This window comes from Dipteris shenzhenensis, chromosome 20 (assembly GCF_047967505.1).
Source record: "Dipteris shenzhenensis isolate YYH24624 ecotype China chromosome 20, Dip_SZ_1.0, whole genome shotgun sequence".
Classification (NCBI taxonomy): Eukaryota; Viridiplantae; Streptophyta; class Polypodiopsida; order Gleicheniales; family Dipteridaceae; genus Dipteris; species Dipteris shenzhenensis.
Window position 1 is genome coordinate 47812312 of NC_141615.1, and position 21192 is coordinate 47833503.

Consider the following 21192-nt stretch of genomic DNA (forward strand, 5'->3'; position numbering starts at 1 on the left):
CTGGTACACATTCCATTTGCTGAGTGTTGCTAGTGATATCAAGAACCATATGGAATCCATCTTTGCTACTGGAGCATAAGTCTCATCATAGTCATGACCATATTGTTGTGCAAATCCTTTTGCAACTAGTCTGGCTTTGTATCTATGAATACTTCCATCTGGATTGCACTTCACTTTGTATACCCATTTGTTTGCTATGGCCTTCTTTCCTAGTGGAAGATGCATAATTCCAAAGTATTATTCTTATACAAAGCATCCATTTCTTCATTCATAGCAGTTTGCCATTCTGGTTTGTCTACTGCATCTTTGAACTACACTGGCTCTTTTGTAGCCATGATGGTAGTCATAAGAGCATAGCTGGTGGTTTCCACTTGAATTGCTTTATCTTTTTGAGCATATGTCAATCTGGCTGGAGGTCTACTTTCCCTAGTAGACCGTCTGAGCTGCTGTGGCTCTGCTTGGGGTGTTTCTTACAATTCTTACTCTTCTTCATCAACCTATTTTGTAGATGACTATGAAGTCGTTGCTTCTCTCTCCTGTGTAGGTGACGTTTTCCATTCTAATTCCTCATCAAAAATTACATCTTTGGAGATAATGACTTTGTGGTTAATGGGATCATACAATTTGTATGCTTTGCTTTCTTCACTATAGCCAACTATGATGCATTTGTGTGACTTCGCATCCAATTTCCTACGATGATCATCATGTATGTGAGCATATGCTATGCAACCAAATATGCAGAGATGATTAATGTGTGGCTTTTGTCCAATGAATGCTTCATAAGGAGTCATACCCTGTATCGGTTCGGTAGGAAGCCGATTAAGCAAGTAGTTTGTTGTAGCTATCACTTCTACCCAATACTAATTCAGAAGATGCTTTTCACTAAGCATTGCTCTAGCACTGTTTGCTAAAGTCCCATTCTTCCTTTCAGCTCTTGCATTCTGTTGAGGAGTATCTACACATGTGAATTGTCTTCGAATGCCGTGATTTTTGCAAAAGTTCATGAATGCTGAAGACATGTATTCACCTCCTCTATTTGATCTCATGACCTTGATCTTTCTACCTATCTGGTTTTCTACCATGGCTTTAAATTCTTGAAATCTGGAAAACACTTCAAATTTCTCTTTCAGAAAGTAGACCCAACAATATCTGCTGTATTCATCGATGAAGGTCAAGTAGTAAAGTGAACCATTGATGTTGCGGGTCTGGGCATAACCCCATACATCTGTATGTATCAAATCAAGAATACCTCATGCATGAGAGGTACTTCTAACAAAGTTGGTTCGCTTTCATTTGCCAAAGCAGCATGCTTCGCAAACTTTTCCAAGAAATTGTAGCTTCGGAATCCCAATTGCCATATTCTGATTCCTGAGATCTAACAAGTACTTGAAGTTGACATGACCATATCCCTTGTGCCATTTTGCAGATAGTGGCATCTATTGCGATTGAGCTGACATGGCATGCTTATCTAGTACTATAGCTAGCATTCTGTATAAGCATCCTTCCTTGACACCTTTTGCTACTAGCTGACATCTTTTGGATTTGTCTCTGATAGTGCATTCATCACCATCGAAGATGACTTTGTAATTGTGTTCCGTCATTTGAGGATTGACCACATTGGTCGTACTGCTTCTTGTGGCAATCTCTTTCATAGTGTCAAACTTGTGACAGTAGTGGCATTGAATGTTTGACACATTGGTGGATGCATTCCCTCGTCCTTGAAATCTTCCTCGGCTGGAATGATTTCCTCTTTGTTGATTCTGATGTTGCTGAGGATGATGCTGATGCTGATGTTGATTCTAACTTTGATTTTGTTGATGATGACCACTTTTCTGGTATGATCTACCTCTGCCTCTGCCTCTGCCTCTGCTTCTGTCTGAAGCTGTGAATGCTTGATCATTAGAATGACCTTTACGTGCTTGAATGGACTGAGTCCTGAGTTCTTCACCAAGTAGGACTGACTGAAGTTCTTCCAATGTTGGAATTTGTCGCTGGGGATGGCAATACTCTGGACTAGATTCTCGTATCCCTCTCCTAGTCCATTTAGAATGACTTGAATCATTTCTGCGGGGTTCATAGTCTCTCCTGCTGTTGCCAGTTGATTGTTATAGTCTTTTATGCGGAGTACATAAGCATGACCGGTTTCACTGCTATTGCGGAAACTCTAGTTGATCTAGTTTCTCAGGGTGAGAATCCTGGATGTGTTCTTGGACTCATAGAGAGCTGCGAACATATCCCATGCTTCTTTTGATGTCTTGACTATATTGAGCTGTCCTAGCATGACATCTTGCACATTCTGCTTGATCAGGTGATAGGCATACTTGTCTTTCTTATCCCATTCTGCCTGAGCTCAGGCAATGGCAGGATCTGCTATTGGTGTGAAAACTATTTGTGTAGATGTAGATCCCATTGTTGGTGCTGTGACAACAAATGGAGTAGAGCTACTGGTGGCTAGATTGTCCAATGGTCTAGGTGTAGACCATCGACATACTCCCATTTGTCTGGTCTCCATTCAGTATATCCATGTACCGTAATTGGAGTTGTCTAACTTAGCAGATGCCTTTAGATTGAGGTTGCTAGTTGTAGACATGGTGCAAGAAATGTACTCAAAAGTGTTGTGAAAATCTCTGTATGAAGTGGCATGTGTGTGTGAAATCAAATGCTATCTGCCCATGCTATCTGCCCACTGAAACAATCTGCAATGCCTCTGAACTATGAAGTCTACTCATTGAACTGATGAACGTAAGGTTTCATGTAATGTAATGATGTGAAACTGTATGTGAGTGTATGGACTAACTCCGAGTAGGTACTAATCAAGAATTTTGGGCATGGCTTAGATTGGGAACTTGGGGAAATTCAAAGCGTCCCCTCTATGGTGATCTAGTCTACTCTAATCTAGATCTAAACCAACCATTGATCGATGAAAGAACAGCAAATAATTCCTTTTCTTTTGCTCTTTTTAAGTGCTGGGTCAGATGCATCGATGTAGAGGCAAATGTGTGTGAAGTGGTTTTGTCAACAAGGCTAAAATGTGAGTGTAACTTGTGCCAAAATGTGCGTGTGATGTGACAAGCATGTAGAGCACGAAAAAACAAGCGACTTTCCTTTTTGGAGCGCCCTCAAATTCTTCTTGGATCAAGAGATACGACTTGATCTAGGTGGAGGGGTAAAAGGAGTGCAAATGTGCTCAATGATGATGTGTCACTGAGTCACATGCAGTGATGATGTGGCCTTGGCTTATCCACCACGTGGCAAAAACTTAACCAAACCTGTTAATTGCAGTCAACTTGGCCTAACCACTATAGAAGCTTATCTTCCATGTGTTAGCCAAAGAGTGGAGAGAGCTTTTGGAGCTGAGAGCGATGATGGTAGGAGGTGCCAAAAAGGAGGCATGTGGAGGTCGCGCATAGTTTTTTGTTGCACCCTGTGTGTGGAGATGTTGTTGGCATAGCAGGTTGGAGGCTCTGTAGAGCTTTGTCGTGAGTAGCTGGTTGTTGGAGCAGGAGCGCTGGCTCTCGTCTTGACCGATCTTTGATGTTGGAAGGTGTCCCAGTGTCGTGGCTATAGAAGGCACTAGAGGGATCCCATGGGCAACACTACTGGAGGAGATGGCTCTATGGCTTGCTAGAAGAGAAGGAGAATGCTCGGCGCTGAAATCAGTTGCTATGTGGGCCTCAGTAAGCAAAGGATGATAGCCAACAAAGGCTGTTATGCGGGCTGCAGCCTCCCATATGAAGGCTTTGATGTGACCTGTAGATGGGTTTGAGGTGCAGAGGATGTTGACGAACTAGCGATGGAGATTCTTGTGGCACGGTTGCTTAGTTGGACACTTGTGGAAGCTCGTGTATGATGAGGCTCACAGGATTCGGTGTCATCTCTAGTCAGAAGTTGCTATAGTTGCCTAGATTCGTGAGTAGAGCTAGGGAGCATGCATGGAGGCTGAGGCTACCGACTAGACACGTACTAGAAGGCTTTGGAGAGCCTATCGTCTAGAGGAAGCTGTGAGCCTTGAAGGTTGTGAGCCTAGAGAGCGTTGGAGCATTGTGAGCTATTTGAGACGGAGCGGCCGTGTTGTGAGGAGGCTCGTTGGTGCTGAGGATGCTAGAGCATAGAAGCTGAAGGACGTGTTTGGTGTTGATGAAGCGAGGTTGGAGCCAGGTAGGTTAGCAGAGGCTTTGGAGCCATTGTCATCGTTGGAGAAAAGAGTAGAGACTTGGTACAGTCTCTCAATCAAAGAGCTCTCTCTCTCCCTCTCGGAATGGAGAACGTTTCTCTCTTTCACAAATAGAATTTTCAAGAATACTCTCAAAATCTCATGAAATGAACCTCATAGAATCTCTCACAACTGAAATCTCACTCCCTCTTTCTCTCTCCAATGAATAGAAACTCTTAAAGAAGAAATGAATAGAATGGAATGAGATTAACGGAAATCTCTCAATCTCTCATGGATGGAAATTCCTCTCAAATGGACAAAAATTTCTCTCTCTCTCAACGGAAGTGAAAGAACACTCAATCTCACAATCTCTCTTACTCTCTCAAGAATCGCAATGCCTCAGCGAAAGGTAAGGGAGCTCTGATACCATGACAAAATATGAAGAGGGGAGAGGAGAAGAGTGATGAGGAGAGAGGGCACAGCTAGAGAGCACACCACAAATGACTAACTGTACACTAAATTTAGTTGAAAAAATAGAATATATACAAACCCATTTAGGGTTAGGGCTAGGGGATCTAACCCTTTCCTTTATAGCAGTCTTTAAGGTTAGTGCTATGCACATATGATCACGTGATGGTGCTACACACACATGATCACATGATGTTGAGCGTGAACTCTCAATAGGAGGATATGCTATTTTGAATTGGGAAAAAATTTGGAGGGTCTCGCAAGGAAGAATCAGAAGTGGCTATCTTAGAGAGGATGGTAGATTGGAGAGCATTCATAGAGCCACATTTACAAACAGGAGATGATGCCCTAATAGGACACAAAAATCCACACTACTTTCGGTTTCACATGCATAACAATATTCTAGTGATGCAATGGAAGCATTACTCGGTAGATGGAGATCATTTATGGAGTGAGTCATATGCTTTATTACAACAAATAATTCCATTGGAGGAAACTAGATTTGTTCTTGCAAAAAACAAATCTTTTGACATAAATGAAATGAAAGGCTTGAAAGCCTTCATTAAACATCTTCAAAGTGTGATGCAGAAATATTCTGAGCAATCAACTAAGAATTTGGAGACAATTAAATCAACTAAAGCACTTAGCCAATCTTTAGAAAGACAAGAAAACTTATGGTATGAACCAAAGCCATTGAAAAATCTCCCGATAAGATATACAATAAAACAACTCTATGAGGGATGCTTGCAAAAGAAACATGAATGGGTTCCAAATAATGAGGGATTAACAGAGGTGGAAGTCAGTAGCATTATTCATTGCTAGAAATCAAGGACACAAAGTTTTAAGGAGAAGCATGGATAGAATGTTGAAAAATGTATCACAATCCCTGATCCAAGTCGTGTCCATATTAAACATCATTTGGCAAGACTTGACCCATCAAGCGCAAATACATTACATGAATCTAATGACTCTGAATGAGATTCAGATGCATAAGATAATGTTTTGTATGCTTTTTTCCATACAAATGGTGTATCTATACACCACCAATAAGATAATGTATTGTATGGTTTGTGTTGAGATATCGAGCTCCACTCGTGATATGCCAGGGTGACCGTTGTACATTTATGTCACCGACTTGTTAGCTGCAGATGCGGTTGGTACACTGCCCATGAATAATAGCTAGATGATAGCTATCCTTATGTACTCTAGTTTGTGGCTCAGTTAGAATGCCACCTTAGTTAGCTGAGTTTGGTTTGAGACCCACATATAGGGTTCTTCTATTTCTTTGTACAATTTTTCTCTTGGCTTTCACAACTAAGAAGAGGAAAACTATTTTCAGCCTCCACCTTTGTGTGTATTCTCCCATTGTGTATGTGAGAAAGCTACAAGTGAGACTCCTTCCTTCTCTCCCACTATCTTCACATGGTATCAGAGCCTGGTTCGTGGTAAGGAGCTCAAGAAAGCAAACCAAGTTCGCAGTGTCCTAGTAAGAGGACCAGTGTTGCTTTCCTTTTTCGCGTTTGGGAGCAAATCTCTGTAGGTAGCACAGCCAAAAAGTGCAAGAGTGCATTATCTCAAATTGAGACGCCCTTCGTGGTGTGGTGAGAGGGTAATATATGCCGAGGGTGAAGCCCTCGGTGACTTTATTTTTCTGATTTGAGGCCATTTCGGGGCCCGTTTTGGAGGCAGAAGTTCTTCACAAGCACTAAGAAAAAGGCCCTGTTTTTGCTATGCAACCACTGTTCTATAGGTCTATGAAAAGTTGTTGTAGAAATTGCATTGTATGCCTATGCGTAGAGATACTAGGAGTTATAGAATCATCCTTATTGCCGGTTGATGCAAAATCGTCACTAGGAAGTGACTATGTGGTCAAATACCACTTTCATCAGTTTTGCAGATTTGCTCGTGTGAGGCAGAAGTTGTGTTTTTTGTAGTGATGGAATATTTTACAGTGTTCTGTAATGGCGTGTCTAATTCTCTTTCACAGATTATCACTGAAAAGCTTGACAAGAACAACTTCTAAGCATGGAAGTTTAGAATGACGAATTTCCTTATGGGAAAAGTCTATTGGGAGTTCATTACAGGAAATGAAGAAGAACCAGTTCTTCCTAATGTTCCCAATCAATAGGGAATGTTGGCATTTAAAGGATGGCATGAGAGAGCCAAAAAAGTTATGTACTGGCTATCTATCAGTATTTTAGATTCTATGATTATGCATATTCAGGATGCAAGTACGCCAAAGGAGGCATGGGATACTTTGGCAAAAATGTACAGCACAAATACACAAGCCAAGAAAATGCAGCTCAAGTAGGAGTTGCATAATGTGTAGAGAGAAAATATGAGCATCAATGACTACCACATGAAAGTGAAGAAAATTACAGATGCACTTGCTTCCACCATTGGGTCGCCAGTGGAAGATGATGATCTATTTTCTATGACCTTGAATGGTCTAGGAAAGGATTATGCACAATTCCGGACATCCATTGCCGTCCGTGAAAAATTTCTTGATTTTGAAGAGTTGTTTGCTCTTCTAATTTCTGAAGAGCAGAGAAATGGTGGTGCATCTTCTTCAAAAGGAACTTCAAAAGAAACTGTCTTCTACTCAAATGCTAGAAGAGATAGAGGCAGAGGTAGAGGAGGCCGATCTGGAGGTCGTGGTAGAAATCAGAATATGCAGCAAACTCAAGAAAACCAGTCCTGTGGAGGAGGACAAGGTAACTCTAGAGGCAAGGGGAGCCAAAGAGGTCATGGTGGATGGCAGAGAGGCCAAAATGCAAACAATAATGTTGAATGCTACTATTGTGGTAAAATGGGTCGTATGGCTAAAGAGTGCTACAAAAAGCAAAATTACATTATGAATGGAAAATTGCAGCAAGGCAATTATGCATCCTCTAGGGTATAAAGGGCAAGGCTATCACAAAAAGTCTACCCAAATTGAGCATTTTGCCTACCATGCTAGATGGCTCAATAACAACGATCCCTCCCAATCCAACGACTTTGCCACAACATGCTAATTTTTAGGGCACATGTTCACTTGACCTGACCATAATAGCAACTCTCGTGAAGCTCTAGATGCCAACATCACTAAATGCTAGGACTAATTTAATGTAAGGGGATGAGTTGCCTAAGGAATGCAAATGCCCTGCTAACCTTGCACATAGGAAGTAGCTTTTCTTTTGGACCCTAGGCATGTTATTCTAGTTGAGAGTATAGGTTATTTGTTTCATTTTGAAAATCCCATGCCTCGAGATGTTATCTCCGCCAATTGGTGGTAGCTTAGGGAGGCCGATTTAGAAGCTACTCGAAGAGTACAACATATTGTGACACACTAAGTGCTACTCCATGAAAGAAGAGAGCACAACTAGGTGATAAGGGATAGCTGTGATTTTAATGATGAGTTGATGGAGCTCATGGACAACCAGCAACAATAAACATGGGCTGAGTTAGCGACTTTGAAGGTGGGACATGATGACCTATAGGCTAAGCATGCAGTGTTGGCATGCCACTATTAGGAAGTAATGGGTTCTACCCCAAGTGCTACTCCATGAAAGACAAGATCAAAATGGATGATCATATGCACCCGTGATTTTTTTGATGAGTTGGTGGAGCTCATGGACAATAATGGCAGCCCGACCTCCAGTCCTTCCAGGACTTACCAGATAGTGCTCTCATGCATCACTAAAAGTTCAAGCTTGAAGGCTTCTTCCTTCATCTATACGAAATAATGGAAGCTCGCCCCTTCACCACTTTTATCACACAGTCCTTCAATGACTAGAGACAAGCCAACCCAAAGTGCACACATGGCGGCTACAACTTAGCTCCAAAAATTCCTATTCCCCTCACCAACATGAACGTAGGTCTCCAACGCCACTGGCGCATCCCATTTTTGAAAGAAGCAATTTTAGTGCTACGATCGTAGCGCACCCTTGAGCGGCGAATCCATCTACTCTATATGCCCATGGAACGACGATGGTCTTGGGCCCACTTCAGGAGGGAGATGCAAAAGAAGGATCCAAATATTATATACAAGCTCCCTAAGTACAACTTTCTGAAGGAGATGACTCGAGGGATTTTGCTTTCTCCTTCAACCATTCAACGATACCTACGGCTCGATCACCGACCCTGTAGTGCTAGCAGAGTAGTGCACTTCAATCACCTTATCCTTATGTTGTTCCGAGATCTCCCAGCTCACAGTCGTCCAATCAACAAAAAAACTTCACAATCTCAACAACCAGATTATCTTCGACCTGACATTGGCCCCTCCCAATTCCAAGACTTGCTTCTTTACCTTTAGGTCCAAAATCTCCATGTCCACATTCAAACATTCGAGGACGTGCATGCCACCCACTTCTGGAAGTACCAGCCTTATTTCACAAGGATCACCCCATGGCAATTAGACCGCTGCACAGTACTCCAGACGGTCCTCTCCACTCACTTACTGTAGTGTGATTGATCCAAGGATAGCTCAACAATAGGAAGGGGATCATGTTAACAGCCATCAAGCACGTTGAAGGATCTATCCCATCAAAACCCTACAGTTTTTGAGCCACAAATGGATCAAGCTAGAGGTAGGTGCCGGGATCACCCAAATTTTAGAGGATAACACAAGAGCCATTTGGATCCTGTATATGGATAACACAAGAGCCATTTGAAGACATAGGGATGGCTATGAGAACCAGCTTATGCCTTGGTGCCATATGAGCCCAAGTGGTTAACAAAAGAGAAAGAGAGAGTGGTACAAGGAATAGGGTTGGCCTTCCCTTCAAAAGGTGACTTGTATAAAAGGCCAAGTAGTTGACTTTGGTCTTCATTGTTGTATGCAACCTTTGAGAAATACAAGCTCTCTTCTTGCTCATGTGTTGAGATTGAGGTTTGCTTGCTCTCTTTGCTTGCCTTTGGTGTTTGCCATGATTCCCCTTCACCTTCGTCTCCTTCTGCATCCCCTTCCCTTCTTCCCTCCCCCTCCTTTCTCTCTTTCTCACCTCCTTCTTCTTGTTGGAAACCCCATTACAACGATCCGGTAGGCACTCAAGTGACACCAGTGAAGGCTTCACTATGCAAGATTCCCACAAGGAGTAGCACAGGAGTGAGGAGCTCCCTCGACACCCTTCCAGCATCCCCATGACACGTGTGCCTCCCCACTAGACCACACAATGCTATTAACTAGGGATATGCAATAAACAAAGGGGGGACAGAAGGAAAGTAAGCAGACCCCTCGAGAGTAGAGGGCAAGACAACATGATGAACAATTGATCTTCTAGTCAGGTCAGGCCATCACTAAGGCAAGAGTATGTCCTTAGTCGAGTCAGTCCATATGAATGGAATGACCTTAGTTGTGTCTATCGATTGAACCAAGAGGGTTCAAGCCAAGTCAAGCGGTTTTTTAAAAATGGTTTATGATTAATGGAAGGGGGTTTCTCTTTGTGTGTGCAACAGTCGTGTTTTCATGTAAGCCATTCCACCTTGTCATCATACAATCACCCCAACTTCAGTCACCCTAGTTCCCCGTGTTCAATTACTCTGTTGTCATCAAGTTTGTTTGCGGACCTTGCAAAACAACCTAAAGATTGCAAGAGATGGCATCTTTGTGTTAACACTAGCCACTTAAGCACGGAGCATCGAGTACTTGAGTACTTCTTACTTGAAACCCTAGAATGTTGCAACTTGTATTAAAACCCTTACTATCGCAAGCAACCTTGAGCAAACTGGAGCGTCAATAGAGAAGGCTAGGTTCAAAAAACTCTCGTCCTATTTAGATTGTAGAGAAGAGAGGATTAAGGAACCATTATCTAATCTGGAAATTCATTATGCTTGTTGACAAGGAGGATGGCCTACTCTTGAACCTTCCAAGAACTATTGTTTTGCTTGAACGGGCTTCTATAGGTGCTCATGGAAGAACCAAAGGAGATGTAGGAGGGGTTAAGGTAGAGAGAGTATATTATTTGAATCTGCTTGTTCAACCTACAATAGGAAAAGAGGGTATATCCCTTGCTACCATCTAACCCTTTGCCTTGCTTGGATCTAACTATTTTCTAGTGCAAATGATAGAGGAAGCTCAAACCTGTATTGACCACAAAGATCCAAACAAGGAAGATGAGGCCCATAAAGAGGAGTTACTTGGGCATTACAATGAATAGGAGGATAGGAAGAAGTTGGTGCGAAGAGTTTGTGGTGAGATTTACAATGATGCTGGAGAGTAACTAGTAGAACTGTTGAGCACTTGTTATAGAGAAATCAAAGAAATAGTGGGGAACTTGGACAATATGTGAGCTTGTAAAATATGTGGGGGGTATCAATTATGAACTTGTAGAAGGCAAAGTTTATTAATATGAATATGCAGCGTCAAGTTAAACCATGTATGATAGATCATACGTGGAGTGTTAATATTTATTAATATGACCATATATGCAACATTAATATTACATAGATTCTTGTATGTATAGTCTAAATAGGTTAACTTCTTATATATTGTAGATTGTAGTCTATGCAAAATCATTATTCAAAATCCTAAATTTGAACACAATGAGTGGGGGAAGAGTTCAAAATGGAATAGCCCTTTTTTTTTGCATGAATCAAGGCCAAGCGGATTCCAAAAAGGGCTTCAAATAGCCCTTATATTTTGCATGATTCAAAGCCCCATTTTGATGGAAATCCCCTATTTTCCACCCTGCTTTAGAGCCACGTTTGGATGGTGCTGAAATAGGCACAACCACCTAAAACAAGGGCTCCTCAAAGCCATATTTTGAAGTGTGTCAAAGGGCCACTGTGTGCTAAACCAGGCATAGAGGCCTAAAAAATAGGGCTCCTCAAACCCACATTTGTATGTGCGCTAAAATGGACACCTCCAAAAGGGGCTTTGAGAGACCCTATTTTCAACCCTAGACATTGTCCCTCCCTCCCACACTCAAGTCGCTACCTTGATAAAGGCTCACATCATGTCTTTTTGACAAGCCATCATTGAAGGGGTTGGTGGTCATGGAAGGGGGTGCCATCATTCAAGGTGAGTATGAGATGACCAATCTGAGATGGAAAATCCCAAAAGGGATTGTGTAATCCTAGCAACAAGAGGTTCTTGAAGTTAGAGAAATTGATGTACCGAACAACAGAGAATAGTTTCTATATAAAGCCTTAAGGAGATAATCTACCCAATGCTTTCTATGGTGGAATCACCCCAATAAATTCCCTTGCCTCCTTCCACCTCAATGGATGAATCTGGCCAATAATTTCTATGGCAATCACTGCCTTCTCAAGTTACACATGCAAAGTTGTATAATATTCCATCATGTGCTTGAGGCATCATTCTTGGGCTATGAGAACAAGGGTGGTGCACAAGGCACAAAACCTAGAGAACAAGTGATAGGCTATTGTAGGACTTAATATTTGATCCTTTGCAATGAAAGATCTTGATAAAGGAGGATGTTTTAGATGCATTTGCATTCTAGATAAGTATTTAGTCATGCAAACTACATTTCCATTTACATTACATGCAACTTTTCTAGGTACATTACATTTATGTTTCCATTTGCATTACATGCAAAGTGTTTCCTTTTATGCTACATTATGTTTCCATTTATGCTACATTAAGTTTCCATTTACATTACATTACGTTTCCTCTCTCACCAAGTTAGGCCAAGTCATGCAGACAAGGTCGAGGGTGTTGCTCCTGAGATGGCAAAATCCCAAGGTAGGTTGTGTCATTATGGCACACGATTCCAATCAAAGGGTTGATCGGCGTGTTAGCTGGCCGCAGCAAGGTATTGAGGGCTTCGTCTAGTAGGTCGACAAGAGCTTTGGACGACATGTATTGGGAGGTCTCGTGCTGTATGGTGCTAGTGATGGAGGCATTGGAGGAGTACTCGGGATGGTTTGTGCGGGGAAGGGGAGGCTAGATGGGATTGACGGGTTGACTAAGGGGGGTGTGCAAGATTTGTGGGGTGTGTGGGATCGGGGTTAGGAGTATCTGTGAATGGGGCGATGGCGTTGAATACCAATATGACTTGCTGACCTTCCTCCTCGATGACAACTTCACGATATGCTACATACCAGGGACTCTTGTGAGTCCTGGAGCGCTTGTAGCACCCTGTTGAACAAAATAATGATTCCAAGGGGGTGGTAGGTCGTGGAGTGATAGGCACCTAAATGGCGTTGAGTTTGAAGTGTTGAAGCATGGCCATAAGGATGGTAGGGAGTATGTTGGACAAGAGGGGCGATGAGATCGGTGAGAGGCAAGAGAGGAAGAGGAGCCGGTGACAAATGAAGATGTAGTGTTGGGCATGTATGGGGGTAGTGGTTGTAGCCTGGCGGGCAGATGATGTGGGAGGAACCGATTCTTCCTCAAGGTGGAGGCCAATATTAATTGTATCCCCCTCTTCAAACATGTCCACATCAATGGGGGCCTAAATTGTCGCCTTGGCTTTAGGTTAGCGGTTGGAGGCCTTGAGACGTCTTTGTCGCTCCCAGAATTCTTGCATTTGGCGGTCTTCATATTGCTCCCTCATTTGGCTTCCGAGGGGTTGTTGAGCAGGGCGGCTTGATAAGGTCATACTTGGCAGGAGCCTGTTGGGGTCGGGCACCACTGGCTCTTCTTCAACTGGAACTTCTCCTATGGCTTCTGTGTTGGATAGCCCAAATCCGACTAGCAGGTGTTGTTCCAACATGTGGTAGATGACAACATGTAGAGCATTACGTTGCCCAAGACATCTCCATGTGTTTTTAAGTCCTCCCTCATCTGTGTGTAGAAATAATTTGCCCAATTTGTGACTTGCGGCTCTGCCAACCTGGTGAGTATGTTTGGCACTATAGACTAGTGGTGGTGCATATGTTTGACCTGTGTCAACTAGAGCACTCTTGTCGATCTGTCTAGTTCTAGAACTATGACTAATTTGCCCAATTTGTGACTTGCGGCTTTGCCAACCTGGCAAGTATGTTCGGCACTAAAGACTAGTGGTGGTCCATATGTTTGACCTGTGTCAACAACTGGAGCACTCTTGCCGATTTGTCTAGTGCTGGAACTTTGAGCTCTGAGAAGTTGATGCGGCCCTTTCTTTATTGTAGATTTTGCTGAAGGCTTATCCATCTTCTTCTTGCACGTATACTTTTTCGAGACCACTGCTGGTAGGCCTCCACATTGAGGTGGTGGAAGTGGGGGGTCCCTATTGCATCTCAGAACACGTAGGCGTGTGAATTTGAATTGTAAGTGCTAATGAACTCCTCAAGCAACTTCATATTAAGGTGGCAGGGCAATCAGTCCGCTATTGGCTTTAGACTTGTCATTACCAATGATGCTTGTACATCCGGATCCTTCAGCACTTGGTAGGCTGCCGCGTTGTGGTAATAGAGGGTATAATATTGACCCTCATAAAGTGGATGGCACAACCATTGAGTTGTTGGAGGCAGGCTTCGCCGAGTGAAGTGTGCCAATGTCACCTGACAACCTTGTATTCTCCCTGTGTTGGTGCTGGCGTGCACTTCTTGGATTATCGAGAAGGTGGAGTGACAGCCGGTGTTATTGGCTCTTGATCGGTCTATTGAGTACTAATCTCCTCTTTGGTTTGTAGTTTGGCTATAGGTATGTCAGAAGGCATCCTAATTGATACTCAGGGAGTGCTCTGGGACTTGGATGGACCGGTGGTCAATGGATTGGCAGGTGATGGATTCTGGGGGTGGAGGCCAAGTTCCCTTTTGAATTCGAAGAATTCATTTTTGGGATCCATTGGGAAGAAAGAGGACAAACACATAATGAACGAGCCTGTGGAGGAGGAAGATGACGATGATTCCTAGTCGAATAGAAGTAAGGCAATGATCTGGCGGGATGGCAGTATGGTGATGATTTGACAAGATGGCAGGCCAAGGTGACAAGGTATTGGTTAAGATTATAAATGGGAGTTTTGACATTTGTCAAAGTTGTTGAGGGGGCTGTTGCCTATTGAGGGTGCTACCCAGGAGAGAGAATGGGACCGACAGACTTAGCGATGCATAGAATTGTGAGGTCAATGTGCAAGGATGCAAAAAATGCAAAAATGTATTAACCGTATTCACCTAATGCTAACCATGAATTTGTGTAGCTATTGGTGCGATATGCCTACCATATAGACTCACCTAGACTTGGACTTGATGATTGCGTACTTGATGAGGGGTCTATTATGTGGAATGTAGTGGAGTTGAATTTTGAACAACAGCATACCTCGTCATCAGCCATATAGAGCATGTGCTAATTTTGTTCATCACCTTGGTTGTCAGGTGTGGATCGGCGCTGCTGCATTTATGTTGATGGGCCTCCTTCAAAACAAGGCACACGGGTTCTTTTGTGGTTGTACCCCAAGTTTGACTTGACAAAAGTAGGTCTGGGTGACACTAGAGGTGCTACCCTTGGTACGGTGACTTTCAATGGTGTTTGCATGGGCCTGATGGAAGGTTCTTGTGTCACTACCCCGCTTTTAGGGGTCAGTTCTTATGTTGCTCCCTGGATGACCTTGGTGACTTTCTCCTTGAGTTGCACTATTGTGGGATCATGATACTCCTTGGGCTCTCAAAATGGTCCATCGTGTTGGGCTCGAGGTTAGGTTTTTGTGGGACTACCTCAAGAGTTGACGCAAGTTCTTGTGTTACTACCTTATGAATCCCAGTGGTGTGAGTTTGTATATTCTATGTTGTTGGAAGCTTTGGGACCCAAACATATTGCTTGCCTTGATAGTAGCCTTCGGCTTTCAAAAGCTTTGTTGCAACCCAACGCTTGTGAATCTTCTGCTTGTGGAGTATTGGAATTTGTCCTTACTGGTGAGGCAATCGATGTTGTGGGACCCTACTTTTTAATGGAACCGCTCGTGTTGGCGCGGGGCGAAGAGGGTTCGAAAACCCTTCCACGGCTTCGGGCATCCAATGTTGTTGTCCTCTTTTGCAATAGCATTGCGCAAGAGGGACGGCCTTGCACACCCATTGTTTGCAGAATCTCTGGGTCCGCCATCTCATGGCAATGGGCATGGGAAGTAGAGGCAGGAGAGTAGTTTGCGACGAAGGCTTGTCTTTATTGTGATTAGGGCTAGGATATCAAGCGGCATTGTGATGGGTCTCCTTTTGGGGACTAAGCAAGAGGGCGCGGGAGGACTCTAGAGTTTTGTAATTACCTTCCTTTAAAACTTCCTTGCCTCTTGAAGGTGGTCGCACTATAGGGGAAGCGGAATGGTCTTTACATAGCAAAAAAACTGAAGTTTTTCCACCATATGCGAGGGGGTAGTTCATGCTCTCCAGTCGATTTGCAATTTATGGCATAACACAAGGTCCTCCCCAGGATCATCTATTCGTCGGTCATCTTTGTGGGAAGAACATTAAAATGAGTCTCTACCAGGGGTACCTTCCATACCTCACGGGAGATAAAGTTATGGCTCACTCCTAGATCCACGAGTGCCTTGATGCTTGTACTCGAGCCTTGCAATTGGGCACTCAACCTAGCCGAATCTACTGTTAGTTCATCAGTCGGGCCTAGGTGTTCTACTGTAGCCTTAAACAAATCCATTTGTTTTATTTGTTTGATTTTGGCATAACATATCTTGGCTTCTTCGATAGCCTTGTATTTACTCACGGGCAATTATATGTGGCAATGTCACGGGCTCACTCTCCTAATGCTATAAAGGTACTACTAGAGGATAAAAGGGAAGCAACAAAAGTTACAACACATGATAGCCACATATTCACAACAACAAACATTGTATATAAACAAGTTTAAAGGTATTTATTAATATTTGGGTAATTAATAAAGTTTGAAAATTCTAATGATATATCTTTCCATGTTTTTCAATACTCTGACAATGCTTTCTCATATATGATCTAAAGGTTTTACTGTGCTTGCCACAGCATCATCTGGAATAAGTTCCTTACTACTGGCAAATGGACGTTCATAGTAGTCATCTTGAAGAAGTATTAAAACATTTGTAAGCTAATCATTCAAAATGAGGCTCCAATGTGTCATCGTCATGCCTTTAAAGCTTTAGATAGAACATGAACAATTCTTGACAACCACATTTATACAAGATCAGGGATTTGTTTTTCCATATGTCTTTTTACTCAATAAAATATATTTGTTTTAATTTATAATTTGAAATTTCTACATACAAAATAATTATTGTTTAAAAACTACTAGGGTAAAGAAAGCCACTTGTTTTGCAACAAAATAATAAAGCTACACAAAGGCTTTTGATTTAAATGTAGGAATAATGTCCGAAGCAACATTCATTACAGGAAGGCCATGGAGAGATATCATGAAGATTCCAAGTCTATATCATTCTCATGAATATTTTAAATATCTTTATTCTTATCGTATAAAATGACTTGCCTTCATTAATTACAACACCACTTTTACTAATCCACCTTATTTTTCTATCAACAACGTAGTAGATGAGTATAACGATGGGTAAAAATTATTTGCTTTTAACATTATCTATTTTCATAATATTGAATATCAACATACCAAATTAAACATGTATAAATATTGCCGTTAGTCATATTGCAAACACATGTATTGATTTAATCTTGAATTTATTGAATTCAGACATTTACCACAATTAGATATGCTTATTTACACCTCTATCAGGATTCCATAGAGATGTATGGAATCTCTGTCCCTATTATAGAGCATGGTGTCTATCTATTTCGGAAAGATACCACTTCATCCAGCACTGATGCGGATTTAACCACATGGAGAGTATCATATTTGGGACTATGTGTTCCAAATGGATGGATACTACATACTAAGAGAGTTTCAAATTCCAATTGGTATTGCATTGATTTCTTCAAGTCGATGTTAGAAGCAACATTCACTATGGGAATGCCATGGACAGAAATAATGAAAATCCCAGGTATATAACTTTTTCATGAATATTTTTATATTTCTTTATTTTTATTTATATAAAATAACTCACCTTCATTGTTTACAGCACCACCTTTATGGTCATCACCTGATCCACCTTATTTCTCTATCAACAAAGCAATAGATGCCCCTAGCTTTTAACATAATCTGATCTCATAATCAACTCACTTCTTCTCATTTATAGTTGGTAATATTGTATATCAATATATCAAATTAAACACATATTCATATTTTCCACAGTCATTTTGCAAATACATGTCTTGAATTTATTGAATTCAAGCATTTACCACAATCAAATATATTCATATTACATCTCTATGAGGATTCCATAGAGATGTACGTAATTTTTTATCCCTATGATAGAGCAAGGTGTCTATCTATTTCACTCATTCAACACCAATGCAAATTTAAATATTTGGAGAGTATCATATTTAGGACTATGCATTCTAGATGGATGTTGATACTACACTAAAAGTGTGTTAAATTAGTATTGCATTGATTTCGTCACACCGCACATTGAGACATCTTAGACTGCAAATTACTAAGTTATTATCTTGAAGATGATACTTTTTTTTGCAACTATTAATGTTCCTTACCATACGACAAACTTTCAATTGCATTTAATTGCATTATGCTATTCCAGACAAGAACAAAACATTGTACAGACTTCTTTTCAAACTATTTTTATGAGGAAAATAGATATTATTCCTTGGTATTTAAAATGAGTAAATAAATTATGTTCTTTAATAATAAAGTCATTTCTTTTACATACAAATGTCGTTTACATCCCACAGCAACACGCGGGTTAAGTACTAGTTAGTAGTTACCTATTACCCATGGACAGAGGGGGAAAAAACGAGAAGTGGGAGCATGGAGAAGCAAATTGTTGGCACGTGTCAATCTTTTGAAGCTGGACGTTTACAATTCATCCCTTAGGGAGTTTACACACTATGACGAGTGCCCAAGTAACAAATGAATCCGTCGATTAGTCTTGGGCATGCCCACGGGTGGGCTAGTGTGTAACCATCCTTAAACAAGATCAATGCTCATAAAGCATTCATAAGGCCTACCTCATATGCGAAGCTTGGAAGAGAGAGAGAGAGAGAGAGAGAGAGGGGGGGGGGATTGGGATGTGCTCCAAGGAGAGAGAGAAGAGAGAGAGGGGCCTTGCCTTGAAATAGAAAGAGAGAAAGAGGGAACGTGGAAATTAGAGAGAGAGGGAACGAGGGATTTTCACTTTTCCAAGCTCACCCACAATCAATAAGGCTACCACTCGAATGGCAGGCCAAAAATTTCCAAAGAAAAAGTTCGATTCTCGAAACTCGGGAAATTTTGAAGATAGAAGCAACATTCCGTTACTTCTGAAGGGATGGCCTTTTTCAACGCTTCCAGATTTTCAGAGATATCAGGGCGTCAACCATACTGCCTGCCGGCGGCAGCTCCATGAATAGAATCTCACAGCCAATGCATTGTTACTGATTTACGCCCTCCGTTTGGGCAAATTGTTTGCTTCAGTTTACCTGCTAAATTTTTGTCGAAGATTGCACGCATGTGGGAGACTTGATCAATGCAGATATATTCTAGCGATGGATCCGAGTGCCAACCATTCTTCATGCTGAAATCTTGATGGAAGCCCATCTCGGGTCGGCCTCACTCACTCCGCGAATGTGCTATCCTTGCCACCAAGCTCATCATGGTCGCCTCCTTAGCCAATGCCTGCCCCCAGCAAGCGTTAGTAGCAGACGTGGAGTGACACGTTGAGTTGTTTTCTACAATTAGGGTAATTGGACAATTTTGCAGCGTTGAATACAAGGCAAAGACGCAATCGATGCTATGAAATTGCAATTAGGACAATTGAACAATTTTGCAGCATTACTTACTGTATACTGAATACAAGGCAAAGACGCAATCGCTCAAGTCAATTGCATGCTATGAAATTGCAAGGCGAGACCACCTTTCACAAACCCCTTGAAGCCCATGGCAGGATCAATGTGACGAGGGAGTAGAATTTACTGTGTAGCCTTGATGCTGGGCCAATGAGTTGCCTTCCATCATACCCAAGACAACCTTTTTTTACAGATTCGACTAAGACTAAGCTTGGGAGGAATTTGGCGGTGGAAATCGATTGCGCGAATAGACATGTTGGAGGAGCCATTCAAACTCTTTCAAGAGCTCAAATACGACCTTAAACGTCAAAAGAAACCAATCAGGAAGCTTAGATTAAATATACTGAAATCAATTGGACAAAATAGACGGCTTACATAGTGTAGGGACAAAATCCTCAATCCTAGGTTTCCTAGTATTAGTGAGCTGTTGGTTGACGAGCTTGATGCCATTGCAAGCACACTTGGCAGAGTGCTTTACATCCCTCGGACACAATCTAAGGTATGCATCCTGTGGGAAGCCTCCAACTCAGCTGGACCTTGTCAATCCCAATGGATGAGAAATTGTTGTCATGGTCAGGATTGAGAGCTTCCCTGACGCATGCTACAATTGCAAGCAGTCAGGCCATTTTGCTAGGAGCTGCCCACTTCTCAATGGTCAAGAAGTGGATACTGATGCTCTCAATCCAGTCCAAATACTGTTAGCACAATGGCTGCCAATGGAGCTAATCCAGTCCGCATAGTGTTAGCACAATGGCTGTCAATGAGCTACACAGTACAAAGCCTAAGGATAGACTAGTAGGGAAGCCTAAGGATAGACTAGTCCAAACAGTGAGTAGCTTGTGCTACTTCATTGCTCCCGTCTAAGCTAAGGTCGATATTCAGCCTGCTAGACTTAGCAAAAAGTACATTTGCCTACTCGACTGCAGATTCTTCATGTTGTTTATGGGAAAGGTTCCATCCGAATATGAGTTTGTGCTATCGTTAATTTCGCGCAAGTCCCTCTCAAGACAAGCCAGGGATACAGCATCCAAGCCATGTCCATCGAATCGTAAGCTCTGACTCTAATGCTGACCGTAGTTCGCTTGTGGAGCATCGTGCAAATCAATGTCATCTGAGACGTTGGAGCGTCTGCCACGAGCTCACTCAGGGTTTAAGCGGTGCAACAGTCAACCTACAACGACAACTTAGTGTAGTGCATTTTGCCAAGCAGACATGGATTGTTATTTTTAATCAGCAACCACTTGGGCTTCTACTTTGTGTTTTCCAAGGTTAAAACCAAATCTTCTTGGCCTACAAAGATGCGCCAACCCAACTATTGGACTCTCAAATCATTCATATAACACCCTTGCTTTGAAATTGTCACCGATACAACGCCTCTTCGTACTTTGTCATAAAATATTGCTCAAGTATCTCAAACATTCCATGCATTACAAAATATTATCCCCATCCGATACCAATCTTCTCCAAAGACTGCATATATATTTCATACTTATTTCACCTATATCGACTTGTGGGCTACATGGTCCAAGGGTTCCCCAATATGTGTGATGCATATTCTTACCATTCTCTACTACACAAATCACCTTGTTTTACCCTCTTTCAATTTAGAGGGGAAACCCTTTTAAATCACCATATTTGAGCAACTTGGCACTACTTGTAATGCATCTTAGAGGGAAGCAGATAGGCGAAGAGTCTCTATTGAGACTTCAAGGATCTGAGTCAAAGGGGTAAAGAGACATTGAAGATGGCATTATAGGGTTACACATGGGTGTTGTGGGTGCATCCAGGAAGTACTTGCTTGTATGCAAATGTGATTCATTGGT